At 44.1% G+C, this 24,179-nt stretch overlaps 1 long non-coding RNA gene across 1 annotated transcript in view; it reads right to left on the bottom strand.

The window, feature by feature from the left end:
• Positions 1-1,530: 1,530 nt before the first annotated feature.
• Positions 1,531-24,179, bottom strand: part of LOC145516293 (uncharacterized) — a 48,513-nt gene continuing 25,864 nt past the window's right edge. The window contains exons 3-4 of the long non-coding RNA XR_014061276.1: positions 2,703-2,932; positions 1,531-1,787 (exon numbers count right to left, since the gene is read on the bottom strand). This is a non-coding gene — a long non-coding RNA (uncharacterized LOC145516293). The remainder of the gene's footprint in view (positions 1,788-2,702; positions 2,933-24,179) is intronic.

Below are 24,179 nucleotides of genomic sequence, written 5' to 3'. Positions count from 1 at the left end.
TATCCCTCTTCATCTTAGAAACTTTCGGCAACTTTCTCCTCTTACCCAGGTCCACTGAAACCTTACATCTCTTACTTCCAATGCTCTGTAAACTGTTTCTTTTCACATTTCCCAAATTCATTCCCAAACAACAATTCAGACTTAAGATTTGAACTTCATCATGCTGATTTCTATTCTTCAGAATATCCACTAACTTTTGTATTTGTTTGGGCTTCATCAAAAACAGATTTTTTTAAATGAAGACTATCTTGTAACCTGATATTTGCTGATAACCTACATGCCAGGTAATGATTCTGATCTTCACGAAGTTGACAGTTTCACCTCCTGCTTCCCGTGACTCTCTGAGGCAGGTTCAAGCTCTGGCTTAGCACCAAAGCCAGTCCTCTGCCGTCCACGCCTGCTGGCCTCAGCTTCGCCATTCACCCTCACACTATCCACATGATATGTTCTTGGTTCTCACGTTGCCTCCCCAGCCATCTGCAGCCACTTTCTCAGGACCACAGACTCCTCAGGCTCCCTCATCCACCGTTTGTCCAGCCCTCCCGCTCAGAGGTCAGCACTCGGAGGAGTCTTCCTGACTAGCCAGATCTGTCCTTCCAGCTGACGTCTGGCCTACCTCAAAGCACTCCTCTCACTGCACCAAAACCACCAGCTATTTCTCCAACTCTGCTCTTCCCAGGGGGTCCCGTGAGGGAAGAACCTTGGGCCGTACACCTTTATGTTCCCAGGGGCTCGCACGGCGCTGGCCCCCTCCTGTGTGCTTGATTCATCTGCTGCCTGTACTTCCTGTGAGCCCAGCATGATCAAATGGATAAGGCTGAGTGGCTGTGATAATCACCGGACAATTCTCTTTCCTTAGTGCAGTTATTATACAATGTTGATATCCATGGTAATAAAGACTCAGCATCCATCTTAGGCTGTCATTTAGCTATTGATTTACTTTCTCAGTTTAAATTTTCTTTCTTTTTTTTTTTGTCATTTCATGACTATCTAAGGAATGGAAAGAAAAGTGTTTTCTGAACTAGAGCTAACCTCTACTCTACAGTCCGGTTTCCTATTTGTTAAACATCTTCGTCAGCAAAAAGGCTGCAAATTGCCAGTTCCTCTCTGCAGCTGCAGCTAAGCTGTCACCTCTGACTTGCAGCAGGGGAACTGTCCACTATTTCTTCATGTTCTGTCATTACACTGCAAATGATGGGATTCACTATCATTATGCCATCTGCAAGCAATGATATGATGGAAACCAAATGAGAAGACATTGCTCCTGCCAAAACTGCAAGTTGTAAACACATAGTTCTCTTTGACTCTCAGCTATCCACTGTATTTAACATCTGAAAATTAGTACTTTCAATGATTTCTTTCCCTCATCTTGTTATGTTAGAGAATATAAGAATGTTTAGATGTTAAGATTAAGTTGTAGTTTATTCGAGGAAATGTTAATAATTTTTCCATTGGGGAAGTTCAGAAATCAGCAAAAATTAAACAGACTCAAGGTATAAATTTTCCATGATCAAGTTAAGACCACTGCCCGACAGTAAATTCTGCTTTATTAGTATTCATAACACTTGATGAAGAGTCTAGTTTCTAGGGTAGATGGACAGTGTTGACAAATGGAAAGCCTAGTCTTTTTCAGCAGATGTTTCAGCGTTGTGTATGTCCACTTCCGAGATGAGTGCAGTGCACGAGGAAGTAACTCCCGCGTGAGCCGCTCCACAATGGATGAGAGTACGCACGACTCCAGTGAGGCAGAGCACAGGAAGTCCACAAGGAGAAGAACGGAGCAGTTGCTAAGAGTAAAGATCCTACTTTAATTCAAGTCCTAAAGAGTGTTTATTGACCCATTTATTCCCGAAGGTCAGGCGAATGTCTTCTTGAGAAAGCTCACTGCTTTCCTCGTCAGGTCTACACAAACACTTGGAGGTGTTCTGTGAGTCTTAAGTACACTCCCAGCAGTCATAAGTACACTTGGGACAGGACAGTCATCCTTTCTGAATTCCTAACCTCTTAACATACAAGAGTCAGACACAACTAACAACTAAACACCAGCACCACCAACTCCACCAAGTGGTGGATGCGGTGCCCCCTGAGCCCCACCAGTACCTCAGTGGGATAGAAAGAGGGCAAACATGCCAGCCAAAGCCATGCCACAGCACAGCATGGAACAGAAATGGAAATACAAGCGCAAACACTAAATATGACTGTTCAAACTGTCTTCTTCAGGGTATTGTCATCTTCACACTGTTCACCAGTCTTGCTATCAGTACTGGCTAGGGCAGTGAGAGACCATCTCTCTATTCCAGTCCCTGACTACCGGGTAGCTAGCACACACAGATGGCAAAGAATGGGATTAGAGCATGTCTGGAGAGCTAGCTGATAGTCTCAGTCCCCAGGTCCCGAGATACCATCTCTCAGGGAGATATTAGAAAGAGAATTCCCTCTGGACTCAGGCAAACCTGGGTTCATATAGAAGCCCTAATTCTTTATACATATAACCTCAGTGTTTCCCTCTGTAAGGTCAGATCTACTCATGTTGGAAAATAATTGTGAGGATAATGCATGTAAGCTTCTGATGCAAATTTACTTCTGTGTGCTTTTTTCTTATTCAGCATAGTGCTCTTGTGGCTTGGGAACTAACACACAGATAATTTTATTGGAGAATAGCCTTAATGCTGGCAGGTAATGCAGGGGCCTTGTTATCTCACCATCCTGTCCAGTCTTCTCTCCCCAGGCGTACCACACCCATTAGCTCTCACAGTACAAGGAGAAAGCCATCATCCCTCGAATTTGCAGTCTTCTTTTAAATTAGCGTCACGATTGTTTAAGAGCATGTAAACTCATAATGGGACGGTTTATCCTCACATTTCAAAGTCGTTTTGGCAATGCGTCCTTCAGTCTTTCAGAGAAGTAAGTGAGCCGTGTGGTCTTCCCGCATCTGCCGATACAGAAAGATGCTATATGAGAGGGATTTTCTCAGGAACGCTGCCTTAACTGAAATCAGCATTCAAAGCCTTCACTTTTGTATCTTCAGCTCATTTCACTAGAAACTTTTCTTTTCTACATTTTCTCTCCTGTTACAACTAAAGGGAGATGTAGAAACCTCAAGAGAAACGCTAGTCTATCGCATAAGAAAAACATCTTTATTATATAAGCACAACAACCACACCAGAATGATCCATTATAATCTATTATTAGCAAAGAAAATAAGTCCTCAAATGGTAGAGAGGAAATGGTCCATAAAATATTTTTCAAATTAAATTTTTTTTCCAAACACTTAGGGGATATTTTTTCTTTTTCCATATTCTTTATAGAATGTTAAATTTTTTTCTTGGGCCCCAAATCTATTACTGCATGTGTTTTGGCGTGACTATTTTTTATTTATTAAAATAGACACAAAATTTACCATTTTTAACCATTTTGGGGTGTACAATTCAGTGCCATTAGTATATTCAAAGGGCTGTACAATCATCACCACTATCCACTTCCAGACTTTCTTCATTCTCCAAAAGAGAAACTCGAAACCTGTTAAACAGTAAGTACCCGTCTACCCATCCCCCAGCTCCCAACAAGTTCTATTCTACTTCTGTCTCTGTGACAATTTCTTGTAACTGAAGTCATACAATATTCACCCTTTCACTTCTGGCTTTTCTCACTGCTGCTGCTAAGTCGCTTCAGTTGTGTCCGACTCTGTGCGACCCCAGAGACGGCAGCCCACCAGGCTCCCCTGTCCCTAGGATTCTCCAGGCAAGAACACTGGAGTGGGTTGCCATTTCCTTCTCCAATTTTTCTCACTTAGCATAATGTATTCCGGCTTACCCTATATATTGTATGCTGTGTCAGAATGTTCCTCCTTTTCAGGCTGAACCATATTCCATCGTATGGATGCACCTCTATCGTTTATCCATTATCTGTCAATGAACACTTGGCTGTCCTCACCCTCTGGCTACCTCAATGTCACTGGACAACCCAAGTCCTGGTAAATTTAGGAACTCAAATCATTTGTCACATTAAATCACTTAATAATTGAGAGAGGAAACAAACCCTGTGATCGCTGTGACACCTTTGTCCACAGTTCTTTGCTAAAACATTCCACACACGATGCTGGATATGCGGCAGGGAAATGGGAACCAATCTACTTCCTTCACCTGAAGGTCCCTTTGCGTGCATGCATGCATGTGTGCTAAGTCACTTCAGTCATATCTGACTCTTGTGATCCCATGGACTGTAGCCCGCCAGGTTCCTCTATCCATGGGATTCTCCAGGCAAGAATACTGGAATGGGTTGCCATTTCCTCCTCCAGGGGACCTTCTCAACCCAGGGATTGAACCTGCATCTCTCATGTCTCCTGCATTGGCAGATGGGTTCTTTACCACTAGCGCCACCAGAGAAGCCCAAAGGTCCCTTTACCTTGTAGCAATAGCACTTTCTACATTTTGGATTCTTTCTCATCTCCTCAGAACCTCTGCACAGTCATATGCTCGGGGTCTCAGTTTGACATGTGGCAGAACTGAGAGAGGAGGATGCCTTACTAGCTTGTTGGAGATTCTGCATGGATTGCAGTTTAAATTCTCTTCCTTCCCCATCCTCAGACCTTCCAATCATGTGGATCTCACCAGACACCAATTTGCAAAACACCCCGTTGAACCATTCATAATATCTACTTTGTCAAAAGAGAGGTGTATGTTGTGGCAACAAGAAATCTACAAACACTGTCTCTACTCATAAAAGTGTAATCTAATGGACAGGCAAGAGGCTGTCACTGTCCCCTCTGACCTGCCACAGCATTTACCAAAAAGCCCTTCACACACACAAAGATAAATATGTATTTACGAAATTAAACTGTTGAATGAAACAAATTAGGAAATATTCAAGAATACTGTTTCTACCCTTGCTTTCTAACTCAGAGCAGTGACTCACTGCAGAGCGCTCAGGCTGGTTAAAATGGGGAGAGTCGTCGTAAAGGAGCACAGATGATGTTGTAATTGTGTGCAACAAGAAAGCCTGTGTCCTGCTTACCAATGAGCACAGTGAGTGTGCTTGAATCTCCAGGAGGTCACAATCACTGTTCTGGGTCTCTGAGGACCTCCAAACCAGGATGCAATGAAAGGAGGTGGACAGTGAGGAAAACTAGGTTAAAATATGAGTGTCCCATGCTGCAGGTATGATCTGGATGCACTTAATTCTGTGAAAATGCAATGACCTTTTTCAAGGGAAATCACATAATATTCTGTTATTTAAGTTCCAGTACTGTCTTCTGTTGATACATAATCCTGGATTTACAGCAATGCTTCTGTCTCTGTTGGTGAGGTGACCACATGTGGTCAGGACGGTATGGAACCAGGCACGGCTGTGCTGGAAGTTTCCTGTGCTGATGCCCTGTCCTTTCCCTACCTCGGGTGAGCCAACAACACCACACAGTTGGAAAAGACACCCTGGGTTTAAACAAAATGCTCATTTTACTTTCTTTGGGTGATAAACAAGCCAGGCAGTCAAGATATTTTTGTTTGCCCAGGTAAACAAAGCCTTGTTGAATAATACAACCAAAAACGTCTGCTGCTTGAGACCATGGGCTGAAACTGTTAAGTGTGCAGAGAGTCCTAAGTGCCCAGACAAGGGCGTGTGCACTCCTGCAGAGACCTGGCCTGGACAAGAGACACCAGAGCACAGACAACAAGACCCTGGGGTCAGGAGGAAGAACCCAGCTCCACCAGCACTGCAGTTCTATTATTGCTTAAGGCTTTCAAGACTTCTTTCCTTACCCTGGCATGGAAACTGCTACACTCAAGGTCCCTGGATTTAAGCACTTAGCCCAGCTGTTCTTGCTGGGCCTATGCGAGTTCAGGGAAGAAACCATGTTCACCACCATATCTCCTCAACCTCACAGCACTCACAGGGGCAGATCTATACATATTTACTGAACAACAGAATGGACACTGACAGATTCACACATAAGGTTCATGTCACGTATCGCCCAGGTTTGTGTGACAATTCAATGACATAAGGTGTAAGAGAATGCTATCCCAGGACTTTGCACATAGTCTCATAGAAGCTAAAATGAAAAGTCAGGTGTAAGGGTCCCGAGTTTGAGAGCCAAGTTCACTTGTTCTTCTCTCCCTGGCAGTAATTAGCTCCCACAGGCAGTTATTAATATAACTTGCTCCAGGTTTTGCTTCTGTTTCTCATATTTGAAATTCTTTGCATCTTTGTGAAGAACAAGATGGCACTGAAGAATTAGAGCAGGCTTCAGGAAGCAAGGCACTGTCATTGAAAGCATGCAGAAAATTAGCATATGCTCCTATTTCAGCTTTAAAAGTCTCATCTCAGTGACTTCTATCAGTAGCACTTATTTCACTCAAAGAAAAGGGGTCTGGTCCCCACAAGATATTAAGTATTTATAAAAGACATCCCTCCTCACACAAGCCAATCAAAATTACTGCTGTTTATTATCTCACTGACTTCAAAATAACTATATTCCTTTGTAGGTTTAATGTATACATCAATGCACTTTTATGTTTTCATAAGAAAAGTTTTCTTTTGTAGGAAAAGGTATATTTATCATGTTTCACTAAATGTTGTCTTCAATGAATAAAATATGACTTTATTCTTGCCTAAACTCCATATGATGGTTTCGGGGAAGTCTTCTCAAAGCAAATGACAAGAGTTTGAGACTGGGAAAACTGGTTATCCTAACTAGGTCAAGGAGTATGTTCTGGAGAAGAGCTAAGGAAGCATTCCAAAGAAGAGCGCGTACAGAGACGCTTTGATAGCAAACAGGGTAACATGCTCAAGACATGGACTGTAGCATGGGAGCAGAGCCAGGAAGAGTGTGGGCAGAACCGCGGCCGGACGCAGGGTCTGAGTCTACCCTGGGGCCAGGTTGAAGATCTTAGTGTAAATCTGGCAATCAGTCAGGGTGACTGAAGGATACAAGGGGATGTGACCCTGTGAGATTCCCACTGGATGCAGAGGATGGCAGGAGTGAACAGGAAACCAAGCTGGCGCTGTATGGAAGTTCTACAGAGACAAATCTTCATAGTCTGCTGAACAGTCCATGGAAATAGAGAGACTACAATCCACGAGAAAGGTAAAAGACACACCTGAGAGTCACTTGTAATGACCTGGATATTGTATCGGGGCTGTCACAACAGAGGACAGCCTGTCACATCAGGTGACCGCAATGTGGTCTGTGGAAAAGTCAGTCAGTAACAGAAAACCCCACAGAGGACCTGGGTAGGAGGGAAGACCAAGCATGTGGCTGTCAACAGGGCACTCAGGAACGCAGCTTCAGGTTATATGAGTTGTATCGACTAACGAACTCCCTTTTCCTACTCCAGCTTGAATGCTGCTTTCTGTTTCAATCTCTGTGTAACCTACCACCCCAATTTTAGTGAACTAAAACAACCACTGGTTCTACTCATGGCTCCGGTGTGTTGGGAGCACAGGAAGACCACTGTGGGGTGTCTTGTTTCAGCCCCATAATGACCAGGGTCTCAGCCCCAAAAAAGACCCAGAGCCTGGGGGGCTGAATCATCCACAGGGTGGCTCCAGCCTGTAGCTGGCACATGAGCTGGGAGGACTCAAGAGCAGCCTGGAGCCTTCACACATGGTGCGGTGGTGGCCCGGAACACCTGCGCGTCTCTGGCGGTGACCCGGGACAGCTGCGCGTCTCTGGCGGTGACCCGGGACAGCTGCGCGTCTCTGGCGGTGACCCAGAACACCTGCGCGTCTCTGTGCTGGCTCTGGGCCCAAGTGCAGGGCTCCAGGTGGAGGCTGCATCACCTTCTCAGTGATGGGCTTGGGGTCAGCAGACTCACCCCACTCTCTCTCCCCAAGAGGTTCACAAGCCTCCCTCTCAGCCCTGTGGAGGAGATGCAGCCCTCACCGTCTGCCTGGAGAAGTACCAGGGTCACATGTAGAGGACGTGAGAGGTGCAAGATGCTGGAAGTGGCTGTGGAGACCGTAACCTGACACTTGGCCTCTTTGCATCTTGCAACCAGAATCCTGGTTCACATGGGCAGCCTCTCATCTTGCACATCTTTGTGTAGCCCTGCCCTGGGCATCTGACGTCAGTGAGGATGCCAGCAGACTCTCCAGCCTATACTTTCTTCTTTTACTTGTTTTCTGCTTTACCTTTTACAACAATATTTCACCTGTCCATAAAATAATCATTTATATAAAGTAGTCTATGGCTGAACATATGCAGTGAAACAAGTGCACAGAAACAAATGAAATGTCTATGATGCCACAATCTAGAGCCAATCATCATAAATGATTCAACACATATTTGATGTTTGAGAGGTATCTTCTCAGGCTCCCTTGTAAAATGCAGTTTCCTTAGACTCCATAACTTCAATCTTTATTCCTTCCTCTAGTATTATATAAGTATTTACTCATATCTTTGAAAAACTCTTCATGAATATAATTTTATAACATTTGTTCCAAGATATATAAAAGAAGAGTTTTCTATACAACATTAAAACCATGAAGATGTAGATAGCTAACTGCAGACAGAAGCACTCATGTGTGATGGGAGAGAGATGCCCCGTTCAGACGTCTTCAAGGAGATATCATGGAGAGGGTGGGAATTAAACTTGCCTTCTTTCACATCATAGTTTAAAGACATAGTCACACCACTTCATATTTTTCCAGCAGGTTTTGGCTAAATTAAGTGACTCATTCCTTCCATTTGCCTAATTTGATAGGCAGAAAATTCACACATTTAGTGACTTTCCTGAAAGGAGCTATACAGTGAAAACACAGACGTTATTAAAATCATCTTTAATAATGAAATTATTTTCTGAGCCAAATCTGTTCGATTGCTGTGCTTTTGTTATGTCTGAATTCTCTTCCAAGATTTCACTCTGCACACAGCGTGAAAACAATTCCTGGGTTGTAAAATCGTTAAAGCATACACAGCCTCAGGGTGAAATCTGGTGAAAGTTGTCAGAGGTATATTTTTCATCTTGCTGTAAGAAAAAAACATTACATTTTTCAAGACTTTTGGAAACATATTAAATTCAAAAATTCATAACTATAAACAAAGGAAGAAAGCAGCTCTTGGTTGTCCACAGAAAGTTGTTTTGAAGAATAAGGGGAATATATTTTCCTAGAAAAAAATTAAACTTATTTTCATTAGAATAAAAGGGTGTTCATTTTATTTAAGTAAAATAACTTTCAAAAAATTAATGGTACCTATACTAGAAACAAGGAAACAGGGTGGTTTTAAAGCTTTATATTGGTGTTGTTATTATATGGTGTCAAGGGTTGAATCATGGCCCCCAAGCCCCCATGCTGACGTCCTAACCCCCAGTATCTCAGAGGGTGAGCCTATTTAGGAATAGGTTTATAGCAGATACAGACAGCTGAGATGGGGTCATACTGGAGCCATACAAGGGATATTTGGACAAACACACACACAGAGGGAGAAGGCAGAGGCTGAGGTGACACCAGGGAACAGGAAGCCAGCAGGGGCCAGGACAGGGGCCTGGCACATCCTCCCACAGCCTCGGCAGGAACCAACGAGCCACTGGCCTCCAGCGCCCCGAGACCAGTTTCTGATGTCCCAGTCCCCAGTTTGTGGCCTCCATGTGGCAGCCCCAGAAGCTAACACAGTGGTCATTTCATTTCTTTCTAAAAGGATCTTCCTTGTTAAGAATCAGAGATCTTCCAAGAAAGTATACACCATTCACATTATATCTCAGAAGTGAGAAACTGAAGTATAAGTCATTGATTTAGTAATTTATGACTGAATTCAGGCAGAAACCTGGACCTAGAGGGTCTTAACCCTGAGTTTTTATAGAATTGTCCTATTATGAAACACTTTTTGAACATAAGGCAGCAATCACAACAGTAAAAGAAACACAACAAATTTAGGGATATCATTCCCTCCAATCTAGTCTTCTACTTCTTATTCTCTAATAGTCGTGATGTCTTCTCTAAGACTGCTGCTGCTGCTAAGTCGCTTCAGTCGTGTTCGACTCTGTGTGACCCCATAGACGGCAGCCCACCAGGCTCTGCCGTCCCTGGGATCCTGCAGGCAAGAACACTGAAGTGGGTTGCCATTTCCTTCTCCAGTGCATGAAAGCAAAGTGAAAGTGAAGTCGCTCAGTCATGTCCGACTCTCAGCGACCCCATGGACTGCAGCCCACCAGGCTCCTCCGTCCATGGGATTTTCCAGGCAAGAGGACTGGAGTCGGGTGCCATTGCCTTCTCCATCTCTAAGACTACAAGAGCCAATTACTTGGTATCCTTAGGCCAAACCACCATCTGAGAAAGAGAACTGGGTGAGACTAAGTGCACTACTTTTCAATTTAATCATTTTGTTTGAGGGTAGAAATGAGCATGTGTGTGATTCCCTCTCTTCTGACCCGCTCTCAGGAAGCCATTCATCTGAGACTATATCTGCAGATCTTCTGAGCCCAAGGCGGCGTGATCACCACAGCACTGTGCACATCTACAGCTGTCCCAGTTACACAAAGCCCGGTTTCTCTTCCCCCAGAGTTCTGTGTTGACTTTGGATGAAAACCACACATACACTGCACACTATGATTACCCCATCTGTCTAGAATTGTCTGCTTCCTACTAGATCATTCTAAATACCTATTCTTAGACCTCGTGGAATGAAGTCAGTCGTATTTGGCTGCTCTTCCTTTGATGACACAGAACTTGGAAACTGAGGAATTCTCAGCTTAAAGGACTCTGACCTCAAACACCATTGATCTCTGTTTAAAGCAAGATAATCAGCTATATATCAAGTCTCCAGTCAGTCATCCCAGGAGTTAGTACAGAAATAATGAATTGCCAAATGGCCAACAGGACTAGCTGTGATTAAAGAAACCTAACTCTCTGCACAGAGGAAACTGCTTGGGTGAGGGAGATGCTGATGAGATGGAATGGGATTTAAAGAAAGATGATGATGATGATGATGGTGACATCACCAGCAAAATGTAAGTAAACTGATCCAGATGGCTTGGCTTAGACATCCAAGGGATAAACTGTGAGATAAAATCACTAATCTTTGAGATAGTTTGGGAATATCCCAATATAGAACCATAGAAACATTTTCAAGAAATTTTACTTTAAAGATGTTTAAGCTTTATTTGTGGGCTAAATTTCTCCATCAGACAATCAGTTTTTAGGATTTTACTCAGTGAAAGCCTGATTGATAATATTATAAAAAGGTCAGACAGATCTTTATTGAAAACAGCCTCCCCAAACACATCTTTACTTTTCTGTGCATGGAACACAGACAGGATGTCATTGCTGAAACAGCCATCTAGGCGTATCAGACAGACTGGAGTCCTGGCCCCTTGGAGCCACTGAACCAATACTAGCAATTGTCTAGCCCAGATGAGTTGAATGAGGAAAAACAAACTTACTTAACAACAGACAACAACCTGAAAGTCCCGATTTAACTGGAGTTCATTTCAGTGGAACATAATTCCTAACTGATCTGCACTTCAGTTGTGCTGATTAATGATGACAAATGTAGGTGCACATTTGTCTCATTTACTTCCTATGTACTATGAGCACTGAAGAAGGTTTTCTAATTTTCACTCGTCCTAATTTTTCAAGTAACTGTGAGAATGATCTTAAATTCATCAAATAAATATTTTATCATGTTGACCATGACTAAAGCAAAACAAACTACATTTCTCAGGTGTGAGGAATATATGAGTAATAAATAGAAGTAACACAGGACTTCCAAGTGGCATTAGTGGTAAAGAACCTGCCTGCCAATGCAGGAGACGTTAAGAGACAGGCCCATTTCCTGGGTGGGAAAATCCCCTGGAGGAGGACATGGCAGCCCCCTCTAGTATTCTTGCCTGGACATCCCACGGGCAGAGAAGCCTGGTGGCTATAGCCCATGGGGCTGCAAAGAGTAGGCCATGACTGAAGCAACTTAGTGCAACACAGGAATACTTAATAAGGAGCAAAGGAGGAGGAAATAAATCACCAAGCTAATCACGGTCACACTAGCACTGCGCTAGTGATGTGCTGTCTTACCCAAATGTCACCTGGCCTGCTCCTGCATAAATAATGAATCGCTGAATTTCTTCTGAGGGTTAGCTGACCTTTACAATGACCAGATCCATTTTCTTGGGAATAAAGGTGCAATGTGAGGGGAGGGCTGAATTGAAATAAGTAAAATTATGTACTGGAGGTCATGCTCACAGTAGCGAGAAGAAATGGGCAGGTGAGAAATTTCTATTAAATAATCTCGTTCCAAGCTTACTTCAGCGTCTTTAGGATACACTGCCATGGCGAGTCGCAGAGGTGACAGCCTTCGCCGGCAGCCGCATCTCCACGGCTGCTGTGGGCGCGGAGGCAGGTGCTGCTGGGGCGGGCACACCACACTTGTTCCTGGACTGGACGCGGGAAAAGCTCCCTGATCCTCTCCGCGGGAATGAGTCTCTGTTTGGGCTGCCCTGTGGACTGTGGTTTGGCATTCTTGGAAGGTACTTTTATGTCTATTTTTCTCTCCAGACCCCTGACAACCGGGTGGTGGAGAGGAGAGCTACCCCCGACAGGCTGCACCTGTTTCCTGCAGCAGCCCTGGCTCCAAGCCAGGGGTGTGCACACCAGCTGGTCAGACACAGCAACAGAACTGTCTCTAAAACCAGCTCCACTTCTGATCTTGTCCTTGAAGTGCAGCTGATCTTTCCTTTGGAATTACTACTTCAACTTACTTTGTTGACTCTGTGTTTAGTGTATCTCCCTTTTCCTAGCTTTATCAAAGCTGAAAATAAGCTTGTAGCAGCACTGCACTTTCAACTAAATGCCTACTGTTCAACATGGCAGTTTCTATATATTTTCTATATATCTTATATATTTATATTGCCATGCACATATCTACCTCTCTAGGCATATGTATTTATCTAATTTTAATGGTTGGGAAGCAGACATGTAAATCATGTTATTTACCTCACTGGTAGAATTGGATTAATAGGTAGACATTATCTAAAAAGTATTACTCACTACTTAATGACATGGTGACTCTAGTTCAACCAAGTGTGTCCTTAATCACGCTCCCCCTCATCTGGAGGCACTGCCTTTCCCTCCCGGTCCACAGAGGAAACTCAGCTCTGATCTCCCCCAACCAACCCTCTCCCCAGGACCCGGGAGAGGAGGAGCTGCCATCCAGCACCCCCCACACAGAATCTCTGGGGCAGGGCAGAGAGGCTCCTCCCAAGCCTTCAGCCCAGAGTCATCCCCTGTCTCAGTCTCTCTTTAGAGCGTGGGACTGGTCTCTCCCAGGATGCTGCATTCTAGAAGGAAAACACCACCTCTTCTGGCTGCAGTCTAGCGAGGGGGAGGAAGCCGGGGAGGAGGGGCGGACAGCAGGGGCACTGATGCCAATGTCATTCAGCGGTTTAAGGAGGTGGAGATCTGTTATTTGGTAGATTTTTGTGTCTTTAATTTTTACTAATATAGATTAGCCACTAACATCAAACTTAGCTCAATATTTGGAATTAATCACTCTTCCAACCACAGACACATAACACATCAAACTCTCTTAAAGTATGTCAAATATTTATGATTTTCCTTATATACCAAACAAAACTATTCTTGGAAGAACTGAATATTAAGTATTTATTACACCTTAGTGGGCAAGCCAATTAATATAATTACTAGATCTCAATTTAAGAATTGTACGAATTATGTGCATTTCTTTGACAGTATAAATAGCATCCGTAGCTGGCTGACACATGTGCTACACAACCTGCCCCAACTCTCCCAGTCTAATGACACATTTGTCATTGATCCAATTAATTCAAAACTATTGCTTTTGTGTGACTACGTGCCAAGTGCTTTTCTAGATCTGGGAATAAAGTGCTAAGTAAACAGGAAAGTTAGTTCATTCAGAAGAGATGGGAAACGAAAATAAACTAGTAAACTGCACAGATTTTAGAAAGCTGGATGGTGATACACGCTATGTGTGAAAATAAAATTAAAATGGGGGGTGGAGGAGAAGAGATGGGAGTGCTAGAAATGGGTTTTTGCGTTAACAAGAGAGATGAAGAAAATGTTCCTGCAGAAGGGGGAGGCATTCGGCAGAGACCCCCAGGTGGGAGGAAGGATGGGGCAGCGTCCTGGGCCGGGATTTGCCCCCGGGCTGTTGAGGTGACCGTGAGGAGCGCAGGGGGCTCGGGGGGAGTGCATGGAAGGGCAGGGGCGCACGTGCTCAGGGAGGACAGCGGGGTCAGACTTTGGGGGGACCCACAGAGAATCTGGATTTTTTTGTGAAAGAGGTTGGAATCACAGCAGAGGTTTAATAGATGGTTAGAAGCTGCCATGTTTACTTTCCTAAAGCAATGGAGACCAGTCACACCCCTTAGGAAGAAATTATTAACATTCAACAAGGAGTTTAGGTCAATGTCACCAATGTGAACTGAAATATTAGACAAGAATAAACTGAACAGTCCTAGAGGAACATGCATCATCTGATGAGTGAGTCAGTCATATAAATAAACCAGAAATTGTTCTGTGAATGACCACTAGGTATCAGGCATTCTGGGGTAAACAAGAGTTTTATGGCCTTTAAGTATTTACAATCTACATGGAGAGTCATAGCCAATATATGTTTATAAAATAATAAATGAGGTAAGTAGCACAGACTTAAGGATCTAAAGGAATTGGTGATATTCCATTTTGTAATCGGTGGTTTCACAGATGCTTACTTATCATCATTTTATTTCACACCACCACACACAACCCAAATATGTACATACTTATGAAAAAGCTCATGATTTAAAGATGCATAGTATGGCACAGAGTATTGATCTTTTCTGACTTAACCAAGAAGAATTCAAACTACGTCCACAAGAATTAGGAAAAGTTCCTTGGAGACAGTGGATTTGATAGAAGGAGGAATCAAAATATAATCAGACATGACAGTAGAGAGTGGGGAATTTTTCCCTTCAATGGTTCAGGGTCCCTTAAGCTGTGGCATTACACCTGGGGGCTGGAGAGGGCACAGGTGACCCCAGGGCCCAGATGAGGATGCGGGAGCAGGGGGATGGCACGTGCAGGACCAAGGTTGGCCAGGCAGCGCTGACCTGGGAGGGGGCACCAGAGGCGAGAAGGTGCCAGCAGCAGAAACACACACGCGAGAGACTCTTTTCACTATGTGGCCACCTGAGAAGCTGGAAAGTCCTTGCCCTGCCCTTGAAGTTATGCCACCAAGAGTCTCAAAAAAGAATCAGGAGGAAACTTGTAGAGCGGACGGATCCGCAAGTCACTGTGATGGTGGTGGTGGTCTCACTGGTATAGGCGTATGCCCAAACTCACACTGCACACATTAGATATGTGCAGGTTTTAAATATCAGTTGTACCTCAATAAGAGTGTTTAAAAAGGAAGCATACTCTGAGCCCAGCATCTGCCATGTAAAAATGACAACTTCAAAACAGACAACTTTTATCGACACTCAGGAACTAGAAAAGGATTCACTCCATGGAGTGAATCCATCCACCTGAACTGATGATGATTACTCAGACAGTGTTCAGGAGGGGAAAGCCTTATTTTCTGTATACGTCTGATTAAAATAAGTCAAACAGACTTATTATCGATTTTAAGTAATAATCACTTTATGTAATAATCACACTTTAAGTAATAATCACACTGGCATAGTCAATAAAGCAGATGTTTTTCTGGAACTCTCTTGCTTGTTCTATGGTCCAACGGATGTTGGCAATTTGATCTCTGGTTCCTCTGCCTTTTCTGAATCCACCTTGAACATCTGGAAGTTCTTGATTGACGTACTATTAAAGCTTAGCTTGGAGAATTTTGAGCATTACTTTGCTAGTGTGTGAGATGAGTGCAATTGTGTAGTAGTTTGAACACTCTTTCACATTGCCCTTCTTAGGGATTGGAATGAAAACTGACCTGTTCCAGTCCTGTGGCCACTGCTGAGTTTTCCAAACTTGCTGGCATATTGAGTGTAGCCCTTTCACAGCATTATCTTTTAGGATTTGAAATAGCTTAGCTGGAATTCCATCACTCCACTAGCTTTGTTCGTAGTGATGCCTCCTAAGGCCTACTTGACTTCGCATACCAGGATGTCTGGCTCTAGGTGAGTGATCACACCATCATGGTTATCTAGGTCATGAAAATCTGTCTTATATATTTTTCTGGGTATTCTTGCCACCTCTTCTGAGTATCTTCTGCTTCTATTAGGTCCATAACATGTGTGTGTAGTCACTTAGTCATGTCCGACTCTTTGCGACCTCATGGACCTCATGTGACCTCATGAACCAGAGATCATGAAATTCTCCAGGCCAGAATACTGGAGTGGGTAGCCTTTCCCTTCTCCAGGGGATCTTCCCAACCCAGGAATCGAAGCCAGGTCTCTCGCATTGCAGGCGGATTCTTTACCAGCTGAGCCACAAGGGAAGCCCAAGAATACTGGAGTGGGTAGCCTTTCCCTTCTCCAGCGATCTTCCCAACCCAGGAATCGAACCGGGGTCTCCTTCATTGCAGGCAGATTCTTTACCAACTGAGCTACCAGGGAAGCACTTTCTGTCCTTTATTGTGCCCATCTTTGCATGAAATGTTCCCTTGGTATCTCTAATTTTCTTCAAGAGATCTCTAGTCTTTTCCATTCTATTGTTTTCCTCTATTTCTTTGCACTGATCACTTAGGAAAGCTTTCTTTTTTGTTAATTTAATTGGAGGCTAATTACTTTACAATATTATGGTGGTTTTTGCCATACATTGACATTAATTAGCCACAGGTGTACATGTGTTCCCCGTCCTGAACCCCCCTCCCACCTCCCTTCCTACCCCATCCCTCAGGGTTGTCCCAGAGCACTGGCTTTGGGTGCCCTGTCCCATGTATCGAACCTGGACTGATGATCTATTTCACATATGGTAATATACATGTTTCAATGCTATTCTCTCAAATCATCCCACCCTTGCCTTCTCCCACAGAGTCCAAAAGTCTATTCTTTATATCTGAGTCTCTTTTGCTGTCTTGCATATAGGGTCATCATTACCATCTTTCTAAATTCCATATATATGCGTTAATATACTGTATTGGTGCTTTTCTTTCAGACTTACTTCACTCTGTATAATATCCTCCAGTTTCATCCACCTCATTAGAACTGATTCAAATGAATTCTTTTTAATAGCTGAGTAATACTCCATTGTGTATATGTACCACAACTTTCTTATCCATTCATCTGCTGATGGACATCTAGGTTGCTTCCATGTCCTGGCTATTATAAACAGTGCTGCAATGAACACTGGGGTACACGAGTCTCTTTCAATTCTGGTTTCCTCGGTGTGTACGCCCAGCAGTAGAAATGCTGGGTCGTATGGCAATTCTATTTTCAGTTTTTTAAGGAATCTCCATGAGGAGAGTGGAAAAGCTGACTTAAAACTCAACATTCAAAAAACTAAGATCATGGCATCCAGATCCATCAATTCATGGCAAATAGATGGGGACACAATGGAAACAGTGACAGACTTTATTTTCTTGGGCTCCAAAATCACTCCAGATGGTGACTGCAGCCATGAAATTAAAAGATGCTTGCTCCTTAGATTCCCTGATAGCTCAGTTGGTCAAGAAGTCACCTGCAATGCAGGAGACCCCAGTTCAATTCCTGGGTCAGGAAGATCCACTGGAGAAGGGATAGGCTACCCAATCCAGTATTCTTGGGCTTCCTTTGTGGCTCAGCTGGTAAAGAATCCGCCTGCAATGCAGTAGACCTTGGTTCAATACCTGGGTTGGGAAGATCCCCTGGAGAAGGGAAAGGCTACGCACTCCAGTATTCTGGCAGGGTGAATTCCATGGACTGCATAGTCCATGGGGTTGCAAAGAGTCGGACATGCCTGAGCGACTTTCACTTTCACTGTTCTTGGGAGAAAAGCTATGACAAACCTAGATAGCATATTAAAAAGCAGAGACATTACTTTGCCAACAAAAGTCTATCTACTCAAAGCTATGATTTTTCCGGTAGTCACGTATGGATATGAGAGTTGGACCATAAAGAAAGCTGAGTGCCCAAGAATTGATGCTTTTGAATGTGGTGTTGGAGAAGACTCTTGAGAGTCCCTTGGACAGCACAGAGATCAAACCAGTCAATCCTAAAGGAAATCAGTCCTGAATTGGAAGGACTGATGCTAAAGCTGAAGCTCCAATACTTTGGCCATCTGATGGGAAGAACTAACTCACTGGAAAAGACCCTGATGCTGGGAAAGATTGAAGGCAGGAGGAGAAGGGGACGACAGAGGATGAGATAGTTGGACGGCATCACCGACTCCATGGGCGTGAGTTTTAGCTAGCTCCAGAAGTTGGTGATGGACAGGGAAGCCTGATGTGCTGCAGTCCATGGGGTCACAAAGAGTCGGACACGACTGAGTGATTGAACTGAACTGAATCATCACACTGGAAATACATGCTGAAATCAATGCCAGCAATTCATTTGCTTTGTTTCAGTGAAAAAAAATAAAAAATCTCCCACAACAAAAATAAAACCCTGTAATACGCTTCAAAATATCAGAAAATCTAGACTCTCCCTAGATAACTGAATGACTGCAGCAATGAGAATTAAAGATGCTACCAACCGGGTAGCATATGATCAGAAATAATAATCAACATGTTTTTCTCATATGCTGTTTCCCATTAAAATGCAATTTGTCAAATTGGAGAGTTTCTAATGCCTGAAATTATGCTTCACTGCCAAAGCTCTTTTAAAAAATCAGATGCCCTATTGTCAACAATAATAAAATCCATATTTTTGTCAAATTTTTCCAGTGAAGACTCCTAAGTATCTGCTGAAACCACATACCTATTTGTGGTCTTAATTTATACTTCACAGCTAATACTGGTCATATTTTTCATAGATTTCAACAGGCAACATTAAGAGCAGTAAGAGAAGCTTCACTTTTATTGTCTGAATATTCAAAATTAGATTATTGGGTTAAATTGTTTTGCTAATCACACTGCTTTAAAACTTTCTGGAGTGTTTGATTACTGCCAAGAATTCATCTGCTTCCTAAATCCATCTACACCACATTTAAAGAAAGGATACTGCCAGTTAATAGGGTAGAAATGAAGTGATGCCAATAAACATTCAGTGCCTGTACCTAGTGTTATGCTTTTATAGTCTCAATTGGTGCAAATAGGCTTTGAATAGAAACATCTCACTTAAGTCTCTCTAGGTGAAAACTATGCTCCTAAACTTCCAAGCACAGCAAAAGCCGTCATCTAGAGACGTAAAGCGGTGCTGGTGAGGGCTGTGCTTCATCAGACGGTGTCCCGGAGTTGCTGCCGCCATCGGTGTCACGTACGGCTTGAATACACGCGTAACTCTGATGAACCGAGAAGAAACAGGTGTTGCGGTGTCCTGTGAGACAGCCAGAATGGGCTGCCCTCCCCATCTCTCCCTTGGAAGCACTCAATCATGAATCCCTGTCTCCCGTGTCGCTGGTCAAACCCAAGACGGCATGAAGTTGTCCCCACACTTACTGACTGCAGAGCACACTTTACCCTCATTTACCCAGAGCAGGATGCACATACCTTCTGGCCCTGGATAAAAGTCAGACACTGGAGACCTGGAAAGAGACGAGACAAGCTTGTGGAGGGGCCCTGACCAGGACGCTGCCCAGCCCCTGAGACACAGCTCCTGCGGGTGGCGAGGCCCCTCTCCTCCCGGACGCCTCGCCCTGGCCTGTAAAGACTTGCACAGACACTCAGAGTTCCTGTCAGCTCCAGGCCTCACCCCGCAAAGTGCTCCCATGAGGAGACAAGGTATTGCAGCCACCCCTGAGGACTGGCCCGCCTCTACGGGAGGAGCCCCACTCCCTGATTGCACCCTGGTCCACTCGCACAGCCCCACCCTCCGCACGCCTCACTCTGCTCCATGGAACTCCCACTCCCTCGCCCGCCCTTTAAACCCTGCACAAGCCAGAGTCGACTCCAGGTCACACTGCCCCCTCTCCTGTTGCACAGTTATTGGACTGAATCCATCCTCACTGCTCAGGGACCAGCTCTGCTGATCTCTGATGCGGGTGAGGACAAGGTCCGGGGGAGGCGGATGCAATCAGCAGGAGAGGGCACGCGGCTGGGCCTGCAGGGGGTGGAATGAAGGGCCCGAGGATGGTCCTCGGACAGTCAACCAGAGGGAGAACCGTAATACAATTCAAGTTCATTTCCTCCACTTAGAGACTTGGAGTCCATGGAGTATTTATGATTCTCAGTAATGCACTTTATGACCAGACATCTTGAAAATATTTTAAGATAGTCCTCAATATACAGACATTTCACTTTCATGCATGTATATAATCATGACCTAAACCCTATGAGCAGGAAAGGTTTTGCAAAGCGGCAAACTGGACTGGGGAGAATGAAGTGAAAGAGGAGAGCAGCAGGCCGAGCCGGCCCTCACATCTGGAACTTCAGACGACACGTGTGTCCTTTCACAAAACAGTGGATCCAAAAGGAACCCTGGCCAGTCTTAAAAACATGCACATTTATCTCTTGCTTTTATCTGATTTTTTCTTTTTTAGTATAACTTCAATTTTACTTCTGTGAAGAAAATACAGCCAAGAATGTACTGTATTGGATATTCAACAAAGAGAGAAATAAAGTCAGTGGATCAAACGTTAAAAACATCTGTTTGTGTCGTATATGATTTACCTAGCAAAATATTTGCAGCATAATTCAAAGTGACATCAAAAGAAATTTTAATAAAAGATTGAAAATCATTGACTCTATAAAACATTGTTCAACACATTTCCCATACTTCAGAGCTTTGAAAAACTCATTCAAGACTATTTTGAGTGTTAAGCAAAATTTTGTTAATATTTATTTATTTATATTATTTGCTTGGCTGTGCCAGGTCTTAGTTGGAGCACACAAGATCTTTGATCTTCACTGAGATGTGGGATCTTTAGCTGTGGCATGCAAACTCTAGCTGCAGCATGTGGGATCTAGTTCCCTGACCAGGGATCAAGCCCAGGCGTTCTGCACTGGCAGCACAGTCTTAGCCACTGGACCACTAGGGAAGTTCCAGCAAAAAAAGTTAAAGAAGGTGCTTGTGTTCTGAAGACAATGAGAAATGAAATAAATAAAAACACAACTGATTAGTGCACATGCTACTCAGTTCAGTTCAGTTCAGTCGCTCAGTCGTGTCCGACTCTTTGCGACACCATGAATTGCAGCATGCCAGGCCTCCCTGTCCATCACCAACTCCCGGAGTCTACCCAAACCCATGTCCATCGAGTCGGTGATGCCATCCAACCATCTCATCCTCTGTCGTCCCCTTCTCCTCCCGCCCCCAATCCTACCCAGCATTAGGGTCTTTTCCAATGAGTCAACCCTTCGCATGAGGTGGCCAAAGTATTGGAGTTTCAGCTTCAACATCAGATCTTCCAATGAACACCCAGGATTGATCTCTTTTAGGATGGATTGATTGGATCTCCTTGCAGTCCAAGGGACTCTCAAGAGTCTTCTCCAACACCACAGTTCAAAAGCATCAATTCTTCGGTGCTCAGCTTTCTTCACCGTCCAACTCACATCCATACATGACCACTGGAAAAACCATAGCCTTGACTAGATGGACTTTTGCTGGCAAAGTAATGTCTCTGCTTTTAAATATGCTATCTAGGTTGGCCATAACCTTCCTTCCAAGGAGTAAGCGTCTTTTAATTTCATGGCTGCAATCACCATCAGCAGTGATTTTGGAGCCCCAAAAAAATAAAGTCTGACACTGTTTCCACTGTTTCCCCATCTATTTCTCATGAAGTGATGGGACCAGATGCCATGATCTTAGTTTTCTGAACGTTGAGCTTTAAGCCAACTTTTTCACTCTCCTCTTTCACCTTCATCAAGAGGCTCTTTAGTTCTTCTTCACTTTCTGCCATAAGGGTTGTGTCATCTGCATATCTGAGGTTATTGATATTTCTCCCGGCAATCTTGATTCCAGCTTGTGTTTCTTCCAGCCCTGCGTTTCTCATGATGTACTCTGCATATAAGTTAAATAAGCAGGGTGACAATATACAGCCTTGACGTACTCCTTTTCCTATTTGGAACCAGTCTGTTGTTCCATGTCCAGTTCTAACTGTTGCTTCCTGACCTGCATACAGGTTTCTCAAGAGACAGGTTAGATGGTCTGGTATTCCCATCTCTTTCAGAATTTTCCACAGTTTATTGTGATCCACACAGTCAAAGGCTTTGGCATAGTCAATAAAGCAGAAATAGATGTTTTTCTGGAACTCTCTTGCTTTTTTGATGATCCAGCGGATATTGGCAATTTGATCTCTGGTTCCTCTGCCTTTTCTAAAACCAGCTTGAACATCTGGAAGTTCATGGTTCGTGTATTGCTGAAGCCTGGCTTGGAGAATTTTGAGCATTACTTTACTAGCATGTGAGATGAGTGCAATTGTGCGGTAGTTTGAGCATTCTTTGGCATTGCCTTTCTTTGGGATTGGAACGAAGACTGACCTCTTCCAGTCCTGTGGCCACTGCTGAGTTTTCCAAATTTGCTGGCATATTGAGTGCAGCACTTTCATAGCATCACCTTTGAGGATTTGAAATAGCTCAACTGGAATTCCATCACCTCCACTAGCTTTGTTCGTAGTGATGCTTTCTAAGGCCCACTTGACTTCACATTCCAGGATGTCTGGCTCTAGGTGAGTGATCACACCATCATGATTATCTGGGTCGTGAATATCTTTTTTGTACAGTTCTTCTGTGTATTCTTGCCACCTCTTCTTAATATCTTCTGCTTCTGTTAGGTCCATACCATTTCTGTCCTTTATTGAGTCCATCTTTGCATGAAATGTTCCTTTGGTATCTCTAATTTTCTTGAAGAGATCTCTAGTCTTTCCCAATCTGTTGTTTTCCTCTATTTCTTTGCACTGATCGCTGAGGAAGGCTTTCTTATCTCTCCTTGCTATTCTCTGGAACTCTGCATTCAGATGGGAATATCTTTCCTTTTCTCCTTTGCTTTTCGCTTCTCTTCTCTTCCAAGCTACTTTATCTATTTAAAGTAGATTGATCAGTGTGTTGGGAGAGTGAGCTCTGATCACTTTTGGAAGATGCTTGCTTTGGTGCTAGTCAAAGTTTAACACCCAGGTAGAGATAGTTTGGGGCAGCGGCCGACAGGGCCTAGGCCGGGCGGGGGCGGCGGCCGACAGGGCCTAGGCCAGGCCGGGGGCCGGGGGTGGCTGCCGACAGGGGCTAGGCTGGACCGGGGGCCGGGGGCGGCGACCGACAGGACCTAGGCCAGGCCAGGGGGCCGGGGGCGGCGGCCAACAGGGGCTAGGGTGGGCCGGGGCCCGGGGGCCGGGGGTGGCGGCCAACAGGGAAAACTAGCTAATCTGATCACACAGACCACAGCCTTGTCTATCTCAATGAAACTAAGCCATGCCGTGTGGGGCCACCCAAGACGGATGGGTCATGGTGGAGAGGTCTGACAGAATGTGGTCCACTGGAGAAGGGCATGGCAAACCACTTCAGTATTCTTGCCTTGAGAACCCCTGAACAGTATGAAAAGGCAAAAATATAGGACACTGAAAGATGAACTCCCCAGGTCAGTAGGTGCCCAATATACTAATGGAGATAGTGGAGAAATAACTCCAGAAAGAATGATGGGATGGAGCCAAAGCAAAAACGATACCCAACTGTGGATGTGACTGGTGACAGATGCAAAGTCCGATGCTGTAAAGAGCAATATTGCATAGGAACCTGGAATGTTAGGTCCATGAATCAAGGCAAATTGGAAGTGGTCAAACAGGAGATGGCAAGAGCGAACGTTGACATTCTAGGAATCAGCGAACTAAGATGGTCTGGAATGGGTGAATTTAACTCAGATGACCATTATATCTACTACTGTGGGCAAGAATCCCTTAGAAGAAATGGAGTAGCCATCACGGTCAACAAAAGAGTCCGAAATGCAGTACTTGGATGCAATCTCAAAAACGACAGAATGATCTCTGTTCGTTTCCAAGGCAAACCATTCAATATCATGGTAATCCAAGTCTATGCCCCGATCAGTAATGCCGAAGAAGCTGAAGTTGAACGATTCTATGAAGACCTACAAGACCTTTTAGAACTAACACCCAACAAAGATGTCCTTTTCACTATAGGGGACTGGAATGCAAAAGTAGGAAGTCAAGAAACACCTGGCGTAACAGGCAAGTTTGGCCTTGGAATACAGAATGAAGCAGGGCAAAGG

The sequence above is a fragment of the Giraffa tippelskirchi genome, chromosome 8 (assembly GCF_054371585.1).
Source record: "Giraffa tippelskirchi isolate mGirTip1 chromosome 8, T2T-mGirTip1v1.2.pri, whole genome shotgun sequence".
Classification (NCBI taxonomy): Eukaryota; Metazoa; Chordata; class Mammalia; order Artiodactyla; family Giraffidae; genus Giraffa; species Giraffa tippelskirchi.
The sequence above is the reverse complement of the archived record's forward strand: the minus strand, read 5'-3'. Positions and strand labels throughout refer to the sequence as shown.